The sequence below is a fragment of the Xenopus laevis genome, chromosome 7L (assembly GCF_017654675.1).
Source record: "Xenopus laevis strain J_2021 chromosome 7L, Xenopus_laevis_v10.1, whole genome shotgun sequence".
NCBI lineage: Eukaryota > Metazoa > Chordata > Amphibia > Anura > Pipidae > Xenopus > Xenopus laevis.
The window spans coordinates 88,833,508-88,848,240 of record NC_054383.1 but is presented as its reverse complement, the minus strand read 5'-3'; the positions used below and the strand labels follow the sequence as shown (position 1 = coordinate 88,848,240).

At 38.0% G+C, this 14,733-nt stretch overlaps 1 protein-coding gene and 1 long non-coding RNA gene across 15 annotated transcripts in view; one reads left to right on the top strand and one right to left on the bottom strand.

Moving 5' to 3' along the window:
- The window catches only part of ncam1.L (neural cell adhesion molecule 1 L homeolog), a 147,427-nt gene that overhangs the window by 1,109 nt on the left and 131,585 nt on the right, over positions 1 to 14,733 (top strand).
- Positions 137 to 2,705, bottom strand: LOC121395559. The gene is made up of 2 exons (XR_005962549.1): positions 2,370 to 2,705; positions 137 to 1,539 (listed from the first exon to the last, which is right to left on the bottom strand). It is a non-coding gene; the product is annotated as an uncharacterized LOC121395559 (long non-coding RNA).

The window sequence follows — 14,733 nt, the reverse complement described above, 5'->3', positions numbered from 1 at the left end:
CTTTTAGTTAAGGATGCCTTTTGCCCGAGTGTGAAGTGAGAGGTGGTTGTGTGGTACCCTGGCCAAGTGAATAGGAAAGGAAACTCCCTCGCATCCCAGGCAATGAATGTGCTTTCAAGTAAATGGCAGCCCCATGTTTTACAGGAGTACAGTATTGTACGGCTTCTACTGACGGCATTTGCTGCTCCGTTTCCTTTCCTGACAGGAATAGGCTAACAGGCTGTAGAGGTGGAGTTATATATGTATAAAAAGCGTTTTAATTCTAAGGATGCTCGGGCGATATCTTGAACGGATGATGCCTGTGTCTTGACATATAGGCATCTGCAGGCTGCACTACAACGCTATGGCCCTTCGGGTTGGCGAAGGATTGTGGGAGTTGTAGTAGAGCAAGAGCCGAGGCGCTACAGTGTAGCACCCTATACGTGACGAGCACCTTGCTTGAAGCCTGTGCATGGGGGGGGGGTAGTAGTACACAGTTGTGTTGCTTGGGGGCAGCCATGTGCTGCCACTCTTGCCCATTGCAGTTTTACACGGTCGCTGCCTTCTTTTCAGGGTGTTGGTGAAGGAGATTATTGCGTCACTGCTCCTGTTTTGCAGCTGTTGAACCCAGAGGGGAGTCATTGGGGCGCACCATTCTAATAAGGGTGGAGGGGAGGCTGGCTCTATTTAAGAACGTCACATGCCGCGCTACTGTATACAGTCAGGCTTTTCGTCTGTGGAGCTGAATCCCTTCCCTGGTTTGAGCAGTAAAGGGGACAACCACAGTGATTGTCATTAGCGAAAGCGGCTACGCGCCCGCAGGGTGGAGGCTGAGCGCGCGAATAGTGTCCCAAGCCTTCCAGCCAATCAAAAGCAAGCACCATGGGCGGGAAAGCGTGTATTCCCAGGGCAACGTTCCGTCCTGCTTCTCTCGCTCCTTAGCAATGCCGCACCTGTCCCTTGCTCCCCTCAGGGGATTGTCATCCTCTCTTTAGCCGTACACCCTCCCCCTTCTTATTTATTGCCCTTACCGTTACTACAGCTCACTGTTCGATTAACCCAACCCCATTTATAGGTGTGGTACTTAGTTATTCCAATGGCTGGCCTGGTATCCAAGCAGAATTGATTAGGTTGTTCCTGTGTTATACCTAGACATATAAATATACTGTGATATGAATGGGTACATCAGAATCTCACATGTTAATGAACAAACAAAGGAATAATGAATACTTGTTTTCCTTCCAGATCTTGTATATATATATATATTGTATGACCTCCAATAAAAAAAAAAAAGGGCAAAATGTGAAAAAAAAAACAAAACATGAAAATAAAATTGTGAGCCCTGGTTCTGTACTATTATGGTTGTACCATGTATTGTGTTACTGGACGGCTCCTGGACCTTGTGCCCCCTCCCTACCAGCACTTGTCCCTGCATAATAATAATGCCTTCAATGATCTTCCTTGCCTTTTAGAACAGTCTTTTCCAAACTGATTTATTGGCGTGGCAGATGGCTTTTTCTTTCTTCTCTTTTTTACTCCTGTGATTTCAAGCCAGGGCAGCTGTGCAAAAAAAAAAGACATAACTAGGACTTCACTAATAAAGCAAAGAGAGATACATTATACAGACCTAAATAGGACATCTGGTTCATCTATGCCTGACCGGCCTGGGCCCTGAGCCTTAACGCTTTGCATACAAAAAATAATAAGGTCAAAAAGACCATCATTGGTTTGAAATGAAATCGTTGCCAGGGACATTTTATAAAACATTTGAGCAGCAGCTAATTCTAGTGCTGTCTGTATTTACTATATTGAACGTGTGAGAAGCAGAAAATATTGAACAGCCTTTATGGGTTAATGTTCAAGTCTTCGGGCAAACATATTTATATTTGTATTGAGGGATACATACATGTATTATAATATGATATTCAATGAACTTCTATTGTAAAAAAAAATATTGAATAGTGGAGAGAATCATGCAATTGATTGGTGTGGGGGAGGGAAAATCACAGCACCTGCCAACCATCTGTCTGCTGGGAGTTGTTAAGAAAAGAAAATCCAGCCTCAGACACAGCAAGACATTTCCCTTGGGTTTGATTTTAAAGAAAAACAAGCTATTATATTAATCTGTGATCACGCAGTTTCATGTCAGTTTGTTTTCTGCAGTGCAATTGTCAATTAGTCTTTGCTTTGTTTGTTTATTTTACAAATGCTTACATGAGATTATTTTAAAAAAGTTAAAAAAAAAAAAAAATCTAAGAAATTCATTTGTGTGCAAGCATCAATAAACAAGTATTTGGGGCTCATGTTAACCTACCTATAAATTCATTTATATGCATAGTAAAAACTGCTCTTTCATTTTAGGCCACTATAAATAATCAATGAACAAGTACCTGAACATCAGGGAAGCAGTTGTACAGTGTTTAACACTACCACCCTGTTGGACTGTGGTCCTCCGTTTGATTCAGATGAGGGCCCTAGTGTTTATTTTTCAATTTATTTGCCACCTTATCCACCCACAACTCAGCAGAATGTCCTACTTGTGATGCCTAGACACCCATACTCTTCTGCTCCTTCAGTTATGCTTTGTGTTAGGGGTGCTTTAATGGTCTGATAGTTTGGCATGCAAATGTAAACAATACACCATCCTATCCAAGCACTTTCCCATCCCCCAGCCCATTGTGGAGTTCCCGGAAGTGTATAGTAAGGGTATAGGGCTAGCAGAAGGTTTTGTTGAGTTGGGATGTAGGTTATGTGGGGGTTGTATCTGAAGAATAGAAAACCTGCTGGACCTTTTTTTGTGGTCTGTCATTGGCAAAACCTTTTCAGCAACCAGTGTGAGGCCCTTTTGCCTAAATCCTCTGCCCCCTATTCTTTCATATTCATTAGGAGATATGGAGACTTCACTAGCTCAAGAGATTATCTAAAGGCTTATAAAGCTCATTCTTGAATATAAGGTGGTAAGCACACATTTATATAGACCAATATCAATTGCCCCTTAATTTTTAAGCAACAAAACCCCTAAAATGATGTATGTGTTTGAAACAAAAGGCTTCTGGACAAAAAGGATCCTTGGATTCTGCTTTGGAACCTGGATAAAATAAAATATACTTTTATTGTGAGCATTAGACAAACTTGCAAAATGGTGAATTCTAGTGGATCTACTTTGAAAAAAGCCTGTTTAGCTTCTATTGGATCCTGATGTTGGTCAAGCGCATCACTAGGAAACCCTCTTAAAAAAATGCTGCATCTGGGACAGCTGCCTGAGGTCCATGTGGTATTTTTAAAGGCTGGTCAATATCACCTAACCATTCATAATGTCAAAAGTCAAGGGAAGATGTATTGGACCTACCTCAACAGAGATGTGGAGATGAGAAAGTGGTCGTTCTCAAAATCTTGGGGAATGGATTAAGAACTTTGAGATTTATAATATATATGAAGCTCTTGCCTGAAGGAGGAAAATGAAATGGCATTATTGGAAAAGTCGAGCAACAGTTTGCAAATATATTTGCTCCTATGTTCCCTTATTTGTTTTTCTGTATATAAAAATTAGACCCAAAATATGCTTGTAAATATTCACTAGAAGTTGCTCCGTTTTTTTTTGCATTTGTCTTTTATTACTATACCCCCAAAGTGTTTTTTTATTAAAAGTGGAATTTTTTTTGGTGCGTAAGCACAACCTTTTAGATCTCCTTGCATAGCTCATTGTAAGGCTCTTATCCTCTAACTATAAAAGAGTAGGTGGTGTATCTTAATGTCATTGTGGGAAAGACTAGTGTCCTAAAGCTGTGTATCAGTTTAGCCACCCACATAGTTCCTTGTGCAGGCCTGATGTATTGTATGACTGACTGTATCTTGTAATTTCCTGGCCAGATATCAGTTGGTTAGGGCTGTGGTTTGCCCCAATCTTCTCAATATGCTCAGTCTGGAGGGTCCAAGTCATATGTGACCACTTTGAAAACAGTAATAGAAAGCTATAGGCACAGAGTAAAAGCCCTACAATTAAGATAGATATACAATAGATTTCATGTTTTTTATGTTCATATAAGGTTTAAAAAGCAGAAAAATAATGTCTAGTAATTTCCATTGTTTGGTCACTGGTTTTGCTTGCCTGACATTTTTGGGAGCGGCAGTACCTGTAGTCAGCATTACTGAAGGTGTCGTCCAGAGGTGGTTAAGCTTTAAAGGGGTGGTTCATATTTAAGTAAACAACTTTTCAATTAGCCTTCGTTTTTTTTTATAGTTTTTGAATTGCTGTATTTTTATATTTTTTTATATTTTCTTCTTCTGACACTTTCCTGCTTCCAAATGAGAAAAGCAAAGCTCTGCAAGGCTTCACATGTATTTTTTTTATTTCATCTTTCTATTTAAGTCCTCTCCTATTCATATCCCTGTCTCTTAATCAAATCAGTGCATGGTTGTCACGGTAATTTGGACACTAGCAACCAGTAGATAGAGGCTTTATTGAAAGTTAAATAATTCCAAAATCACAAATAATAAAAAATTAAAACCAATTGCAAATTGCCTCAGAATATCACTCTCTACATCAGTGATGCCAAACCAGTAGCTTGTGAGCATCATGTTGCTCCCCAACCCCTTGGATGTTGCTCCCAGTGGCTTCAAAGCAGGTGCTTATTTTTTAATTATTGGCTTGGAGGAATCTTTTGGTTGCATAAATAACAGTTGTATTGCCAAATAGAGCTTTCTGTAGGCTGCCAGTCCACATGGGGCTATCAAATAGCCAATCACAGCCCTTCGTTAGCATCCTCAGGAACTATTATCATGCTTATGTTTCTCCCCACCCCTTCTTACATTTGAATGTGGCTCACTGGTGAAAAAGGATGGGGATTCCTGCTCTACATCATATGAAAAGTTAATTTAAAGGTGATCAACCCCTTTAAGTATAATTTTCAGTTACGACTGGAAAGATGGACATAGCAAGAATGTTCCTGGTGTGGCAATGCAGCCTGCACAAAAAGTCATCAGTGGAAAATAAGTTTTTCTGGAAGAAGAAAAAATTCTCCACAAACTGTACAGAAAGAAATCTTAAGGCTGGATCACTGCTGGGTGCAGGAAGCCATATAGAGCCATTTCATACTATGCTTGAAATATTTTCTTTCAGGCTTTTTGTATGGAAATGTGGTGTAATAAAAATCTCCTAGATTTTGGCAGTTAATGCTCACTTTTTTTTGTTTCTTTTTGTAAGTCCTTTTTAGTGCCCAAGTATGTGGGCCCCTGCTGAGGAACTTCAATTATCAAACTACATTTGCTTACAATAGGAAATAACAACAGGCCAACAAATTGGTGCATGTATGGGGTTGTCAGTTGGCCTGACACTGAAATCTGGAGCTAAACCTTTGCCAAGTGGTTTTGAAGTGCCATTTAGCCACATGAGTCGCTAAATGATATTCTTGCTAAGATTATATCAAGATCATAATCGCTTAGATCATATTCTTGGGCAGGTGTGGTCAGTGTATGTTAGGTCACCATCATCCTGTGCCCATGCATAATTATAAGTATGAATATGATTAATCCAGTCTTCAAATATGTTAAAGGAATCATTATTTGGGCTGTGAATCTGAGAGCTGGCTGTAGAAATGATGACTAAAAATCTAATCTAATGTAATACAAATGCATAAATGAGTAAAACATTATTCAAGATTTTGAATTTGAACACCCCATTTGGCATTCTTGATTCAGTTATGAGGAACTGAGCTAGTTGTACCCACATGCATCTTAGAAAATGTTATCCCTTTGCTCAAAAACAAAAAGAAACATGACAGAAGCTAAAGATTGGCCAACAATCACTTTGAAAGAACAACTTTCAGTTGCTGAAACTACAACTTTCAGTTGCTGAGATTGTAATAAAAGTGCACCAGCTCTGTATGACACTACCTGTATGGAATTGTGGCACAAAAGTAGGCATTATTCTTAAAGATCCACATAAAAACATGTTTGCTAAAAAGCTTATGGACTGATTGTCCAGGGCACTGTATGGGATGTCCTGTGTATGACCTGATCTAAATCCAAATGTGAATTTTTGGCAGTACCGGTATGGGATCTGTTATCCAGAAAGCTCCGAATTACAGCAAAGCCATCTTCCATAGACTCTATTTTTATTAAATAATTACAAAGCAGTGCCTTGTAGTTGATCCTAACTAAGCTGCATAAATCCATATCATACCTCCCAACATTTGGAAAATAGAAAGAGGGACAAAAAGATTTGCTGCGTAGAGCATGGCATAAATTGTTTGACCACACCGATTTTATGGTTGAACCCCTTAAATACCATATCCATTTTACAAAATTTAGCAGGCTATGTAAAGTTTGAACACATTTCTGGGGGTTTTATTTTCCTCCAAGAGACTTGCTTATCTTAAACAGTTACAATTGTTCCGTTGCTTATCTTAAATTGTTACAAATGTATAAGTGCAGCTGCCATGTATTCTGGGCTCTGCCAAAAGCCTTTTATTTAATTACGTTTAAGAAACTTTGTATCTTTTCCTGGCTGTTCAATGCAGGAGATCAAAGATATAATAGTGATATTTCAGTAACAATCCAGGACTGCGGGTTACGGAGTCAGGACTGTCCCACTAAAAACCGGACAGTTGGGAGGTATGCCATATTGTGGCAAAACTTTCCTATTCGGTTTAATGTTAAAAGGATCTTTTTACTAAAACTATGGTGATCTAAATAGTGGAATGACCCCTTATCTGGAAAACCCCGGTCCAACTTTCTGGATAACAGATTCTGTAAAAAAAGAAAATTTTGAGTTTCAGTGCCTTAAAATAAAAAATATGACTTTGATTTGTTTTTCAGGTCCATTGTACTGTATATACAAAGCATACATTTTATTTCTGTTAATTGGAATTTAATTAAACTGGTTTATTTACTGCAGGGTATCTATACTGCAGTGTACAGCACCAGTTCATGTATAAACATAATTCATGTAAATTCTTACAAATGGCTGTTTACAAATTTAATATATTTTTGGTTTCTGGTATTTTTAGCAATAAATATAGAAGAGAACTTGAAAATAATTAGGACACCAGCCAACAGTATTTACCACCCCCTATGCACACTATAACAAAAGGCTTTTAATGGAATGAAGAGTCCCCTTTGTAATGTGATGGAATGTTTTTCATGTAAATTTGGGTCACTGAATCTTTTGTTTTGCAAAAATCTTCCTTTCCGTTTCTATACAAATTCTTTAGTTTTAAACATTAGCCTCAAATTATTTGTGAATGAGTGAAACATTTGCAATAGCTGAAGTGTACTGTAGTGATATCCAGTTCTAACATGCAATTGCAAAACACATTTTTGTAAAAGCTTTTAGACTGATATCGGAAGAATCTGAAACACAGAGATGTGTTTGGTATGCAGAGTATAATTATTGATTCTCACAAAATGAAGGGAACTGTTACATATATGGATAAAGGAAAGTGCATAGGGAGTAATTTGATCAAAGGAGTTTGATTACAATTATTGACAAAATCAATGTTTTTATGAAAATAGATTGTGTGTATTCAAATAAATGCCCATGGGATGAATAATAAAGTTCAATAGGTTCAATGGGACATGAATGAGTGTAGCTCATTAGTTATTGGTTGATTAAACACTAGATGAGTGTCCTGATTGACTGGCGTATGATTAAGGGGCAACTCTGGTGAAGTTGTGGTCAGGGATATGCCATCAAACATGCAAAGGAAGGAATTTGGTTTTTAAACCAATAAAAACCAGGCTGTCCAGTTGAAAAACAGACTGGTGACAACCCTAATAGTGCAATTTTCCTAGGTGGGGGGGGGATTTAATACATGGAAGGGGTGCCTAACATATTTGCACCCTTCAGTGTATTACTAATACCTACCCCTTTAAAATACCTTAGAGTTCCTTGACTTTTACATGATCATGTAACTCCTTTGTAACTTTTAATATCCTTATTTTTTTAATTGTATCGTCTGATCTCTTATTTGTGGTGGAGAGACACACTTATATGGTTTATAAATATTATTCCATTTGTGTATAGATTTGCACATTAGGACTTTTGTTAACATTTTAAAACGCAGCAAATCCTTTGATAAAGATTTGGATGAATATAGTAACATAGTAAGTTACACACGCCCATCAAATTTAAGTCTATACAGTATATAACTTGCCTAACTGCATATGCAAATTAGGTTTGGGAAGGGAGAAAGAGAACCACACACTAAGCGCATGGTTAAAAAAGCTTTTACTTCCTGTTTGTAACAAAATGTCACGTGGTTTTAAGGATTTGGTTGGGTCAGGTGCAAGGATTCGTCTGAATGCTGCTGAAAAAGGCAGAATCCTGGTCGAATACCGAACCGAATCCTGGATTTGGTTCATCCCTAGTTAACATGTATATGAATCTATGAACTTGTTTGCTTTTATGGATCCATGTAGTGAAGAGTTTTCTGAATGGAGTCTCTACATTTTCGGTTAACTGTTTGTAGCTTTAATTTACTTAATTTGTCCATTTCTGAGAATGTTAACAGGTTTTTCCACAATGGTTTACTGTTTTTTTTGTCAAGTATTTGTGTTAACATTCCCTCGAATTTTTTAATTTAGTTTACTGTTTTTTTGTGTGCATACATTATATAAACATGTTGTAAACATAATTGATTGGGATATACCGAATTCAGGATCCAGGGCTGAACCAAATCTTAAAAGCATGTGACTTTTCATCACACTAACAAGGAAATTACAATTTCTTACCACATTTTGTACATGCAGTTTTGCATTACCCTTCCTTAGCCTAATTTGCTTATACAAATTGATGTTTGGATTTGGTAAACTGCTAAAGTTTAGTTTCTCAGCAGCAAACCAGACCATATGAAGCATGTTCAACGCCACTGGCACACAAAGATAGACTTATTATAGTATCTCTTCTTTCTTATCTCCCCCATTGTTACATTCATTGGTAATAATTATTACCAGAGTATATCTCTCATGCCTATTTGGACCTTTCCCCCCTATGTGTAACAAAAGTCACTCAGTTTGCTCAGGTGCAGTAACCCATAACAACCAATATTATGTTTGCTTTTAAACAAGGACCAGCAAATGCTTTCTGCTGATTGGTTGCTATGGGTTACTGCTCCTGGGAAAACTAAGTGCCTTTTATTACATAAACCTGTAATGTTTTTTGCTTCTCATTTGAAGCAAAGCATTTCATTGTAAGAGACTAGTGGGGGGATGTAATAAAAACGGAAAACTAATCGCAATGCAAAAGTAATGCCTTTGAATTTAATATACAGTAGCATTTGTCATTTGTGAACCCTGAAACTGTTTATCGACCACTTCTGATAGTGGAAGAAAGTTTGCAAACTTTGTTTGAGCCAATTTGCAGTGAATGTAATAAAACATCTCTCTCTCTCTCTCTCTCTCTCTCTCTCTCTCTCTCTCTCTCTCTCTCTCTCTCTCTCTCTCTCTCTATATATATATATAATATGAACTTAAGGTAGCCATACACAGGGAGATCCACTCATTGTTCGATAACGGGCTGATCCGATCGTGGGCCCTAGGGCCCAGCAATCGGGCGGGACCGCATCAACGAATAGATGCGGACGCGATCCAATGTGATTTTTTACCCTGCCCGATCGGATGGCCCCACACACGCCAATAAGCTGCCGACTCGTTCTGTTGGCAGCTTTTATCGCCCCGTGTATGGGGGTGTATGGGGGCCTTTAGTGTCTGATTTATAAAAATAGGAAACACCCAAATTTGTGCTTATTTATGAAAAAACTCACATTTCAAAAACTTTATTGCTCAAATTCAAATTCTTTTTTCCACAAAAAACACGGATTGCAGTAAAAAATTGCATTTGAATGTTGAAAAATGTGCCCCTTAGTATAGTAGCGGATTATTTTGCCATTTTTTGTCTTTCTAGAGGCCTATCTTCTGTTACCACTTTGGCTACTATTCATCACAAAACACAAGTAAAAAAAACCTTCTTAAAAAAAAAGTAATTGCATGGCTCTATGTTACATTAAAAATAATACTGCAGTGCAAAATTAGAATTAGTGGGCAGAGGAATGCAGAAAAAAATATATATTTGGCAAAATACAGTATAGTTAATTTTTTAAGGGATTTAGTGGTCACGTCATGAACAGCAGCAATGACTGCAACATTATTATAAAAATAAACATTAACAACATTGTAATTAAAATTGTAACATTAACATAAACAGCACTTGGACATGTCCCAGTTATAATGGAGCTTTAACGGCTCAGTCAATTCAGCTTTGTGGAAACACATGCTTTCATATACTGTGGTGTTTATTTTACATTAGTTTCCTCTATTTTATTACACATAGGCTGATTGGAAAAAAAAAAATGGCTCATTGGAAAAAAAAGTCACTTCCTATTGATTATATTCTGCTGCATTAAAGTAAATGGGAAGCGATTCCAAACATTTTGCCATTTCAGAATTGCTTTGTGTACCATTGCCCTTCAAATATTTTAGTTAAATAAATCACTGACAGTCAGTTGCATTATAATTGCATATAGTGCTTCTGAATTACAGAACTTTTTGAGATCTTTTTCTACAACTGGTTGAACATTTTAATGGTATATAAAAAAAAAAAAAAGTCATATTTTGGGGAGCCATTAAAAATATATATTGTGTGTGTGTTTGTGTGTGTCACTTTTTTTTGTTTATATCTTTTTGTTGAGGTTTTCTCTTGTTTTCAGAGTTTTCAGTCATGTACAATTGTTTCATTCTTTCATCATTGATAACACAAAAGTCAGATGTTTTATTTATATGAAAAAGAAACCAGGTACTGTCAAACATAATAAATTTACATTAAACTAAACTTATTTGCCCATCTATCTTTTCTTACGTCTAATGTTCTCTGTTAGTTTATGCAACCTTTTTCAACTAAAGGTGGCCATACACGGGCCGATAAAAGCTGCCGACAGACTAAATCAGCAGCTTATTGGCCCATGTATGGGGCCCCCCGACGGGCTTCCCCAATCGAGATCTGGCCTCTCGATCGGATGGGACAAAAAATCCCGTCGGATCGCGGCTGCATCTGTTCGTTGATGCGGTCCCGCGATCCGACCCCCCTTCCCATGCGTTAAGATCCGATCTGATCAGCCCGATATTGCCCACCTCAAGGTGGGCATATCGGAGAGAGATCCGCTCGTGTGGCAACGTCGCCAAACGAGCGGATCTTTCCGTGTATGGCCACCTTATGGAACAGTTTCTAATAGTTGTTTGTTCAGAGTCAAGATTGTGGGGGTAGCCACATTTTCCTTACACAACAACCTAAATATTTGTAAATAGGGTATTCCTTTATCAAAACTTCACCATTATCTATCATGTTCCTTATTAATGTGTCACTTTGTGTAGTGGTTATTATCAGCGTTATGCTGAAAGAGAAGACATATCTCATCCCTGAGTGGTACTCCGGGATGCCCAAGGTTGCCAAATTTGTAGAAATTTATTATGAGTTCCCAATAAAAGGGAAGGCAGTTTTTTATTTTTTATTATTTCTGTTATGTGGGCCTTTAGTTTCTGAATTGAAAGAAATGGAGATTGCCACAATTTGGCAATTAACTGTTTAGCTGCTGTAAAAATGAACATTATTAGTTTTCTGGATGTACCATTAATGTTAGGTATCCATTGATTAAGTAAGGCAACCCAGGGTTCCTTTTGAATATGGATGTGGGTCACGGAGTCAATCATTCCGTAAACCCTTGACCAGTACCGTTGTACTAGGGGACATTGCCACAATATGTAAGCCATTGTTCCTTCCTTCCCACAGTTTTTGAAACAGGCCTTAGGTTTTTTGTAAGAAGTATCAGAGTATTTTGTAAGAAGTTTACTCAATTTGACTCAAATTGATGGAACATTTATCTGTACGCCTTTGGATCTAAGGTTTTGTGTAATTCCTGCTCTCAAGTTTTTATATAGGGAATTCATTTGCATCATTAAAAGCTGATATAACAGAGAGATTAAACCTTTTGAGCGAGGATATTCTACACATAAATGTCTCAAATGCAGAGCAGGGGGGCAAATCCGGAGCTTTGTGTATTGAACTTAAGTAATGACAAACTTGTAAAAAGTGGAATTTTTCCATTATATGGGGGTGAAATTTGTTTGCAAAGCTTTCCCAAGACATTATACCTGTAAGCTGGTATAAATCTTTGTGTGTGTCACATTTTAAGGTAATGCAAGCTTGTATTTATTTATGTTGCTGTTATGAACTTGGATTCCTGTTCTGGTATTCTTCTACAACTTTATAAGTATTTTTCACTTCTGTGATAACATAACAAGAAAGAAATACAAATCATTTATTACTTTCAAAAACCATTATTTGACAGCTGCCCAGCACATGGCATATATTATAGCTGTCTTTGGTGGTATTAGAATCTCTGTACATTACTGCTACATTTTTAGGGTCCATCCCCAGGAGTGTTTTTTTATGTTATTTCTGAAGTCCGTCCATTACTCGATAGTATTACACCACTGTCTCTCTATATGTTTAGTAATGTATGCTGGCCTAGTATTTTCACTGTATCTGTGTAGTTTTAGGTTCTTTGCTCCCTTTCACCTGTGTGAGCTTTTTTTCTTCCAGTGGAAGGCAACTGCAATGGTGTTAGTGCTTAATGATTGGGATCTAAGGGGTGCAATTTTGTGCCACGGAGTGCTGCCACATTTTATCCTAAACGTATGTTAAGTCAGCCCAAAAATCTGATTCAGGCACTCTGATAAATCAGTGCCCTCCAGTCTGGAAATTGTCATTAAAAATAGTTGACTTTAATAAGATACCACTGAGGTATCTAAGGGAGAAGATACTGAGTTACTAAGGGAGAAGATACTGAGTTACTAGTAGCAGCTACTTGTTGTGGCTACAAAATGCCAAAAAATACCCTGCCATAGACGATACTGAGAATTGTCTTTGCTAAAACACACGTCGGGTATCGGGCCGGCCCACACATCACTAGAACACAGGATTTTTCAAAGAGAGGGGAAAATATGGTTAGGAATTATGATTGTACGGGGGACTTTTTTAATCTCTATGAAGCAAGAGAATTAGTACTGTGTCTGTCGGGGGAGGGGGGGGAGAGTTGACTTATTTGGCCACTGCATATTGTGCCAGTAAGTGCTGCTAGAAATCTGATCAATAAGGTCAGGGTTAGAGACCAAGTGACTCACTTCTGTATGATGTCATCTCTGCACTGCTAATCTCATTTGATTTAGCAAAAAAGGTTTTTAACATACAAGCAGATATATTGAGCAAAATTTCACTCCAGGACCAGTATTGTCCTAATGTTCTTGAGCCTTATCAGTATTCAAAGACTGCAGTCTTGTTTTTGGCATCTTTTACTGTCATTATATTGATGCAGCATTTAAACAGATACTGTCGTCACACATTAAGGGCTTTAGCACACGGCAGATTCGGGGAGATTTAGTTGCCTGGCGACTGATCGCCTCTTCTTAGGGCAACAATCTTCACGAACTGCCTTCCGCCTGCTAAAATGAAAAATCGCCTGCGGCAATGCACTCGCGGCGCAACTAAATCTCTCCAAATCTGCTTGTGTGCTATAGCCCTTAAGGGGTTGTTCACCTTTCAAACACTTTTTTAAATTGAGTTGTTTTCAGATTATTCACCACAAATAAAGACTATGGGGCAGATTTACTAAAGGGCGAAGTGACTAATGCTGGAGGCAATTCGCTAGCGTTTCAGACACTTCACCGATTTTCTAACGGGAGCAGGCGTAACTTCGCTAGCGAAAGAGACAGACGGTAGCGGTCATTCGCAAATTTTCGCTCTGGCGAATGATCGTTACTCTGCAAATTCACTAAGATGCAGATTTTACTGAACATTACCTCTTTAACCAGACTTGCCTCCTCCAGCTCAGACCAGGCAAAGTGCATTGGAGTGCATATATCTTCCTCAATCTTCTGTTACTTGCATCATATTTTTAGTAGAAAAAGCTTCTAAGTCCCAAAAAACGCTGGTGTCTTTCCCTTTTTTCAGAGTGATAGCCTGCAAAAGTCCTTAAATTTTTTTTTGGGTAACCTGGTTCCCCCATACATTTTCTAACATATGGAACATAAACTATACAGTGGGCTCATGTGTAGGGCATTATAACAACTCTATTTTCTTTGTTAAGGTTCCCTGGACTTGTGTAATGTAATGTATTTGCTGCAACATATACTTCTATTCTACTTTATAATTTCCCGCCTAACGAAGTTGCGCTAGGCATAATTGAACGCTAGCGCATCTTCTCTTTGATAGCCGAAGTAATGTTAGTGAAAATTCACCAGCGTTTGGCGCCCTGGATCTGTCTGAGTGAATTTTGTTGCTGCGAAGCTTTCGCTGGTGAATTTTCGCTGCTTAGTAAATTTACCCCTATTGTCTCTGATGTTTCAGTCTGGCAACTCAGTCATTCAGTTGCATTCTGAACGGTTACAATTTGCTATATTAGTTGATACATTTCTCAGCAGTATCTTGGAGTATTGGTAACTATTGTATCACTTATAACAGCTGCCTTTAATCAAACTCAGGGATTCAGTTTAGCAGGGCCAAAGATAAGAAAAGTATCAAAGGTAGAATTTCGAATTGATGTGAACTCTAATACATTTGAATGACTTCAATGGGAGGTTATTCATGAAAAAATTTTGAACGTCTAAAATTCGATTGAATGGGAATGATACGAAAATTTGTTTTTCATTTTAATCGAATACGGACGGAACTTGAATCAAATTTTCCTCCGAAAAAAATAGAATGTC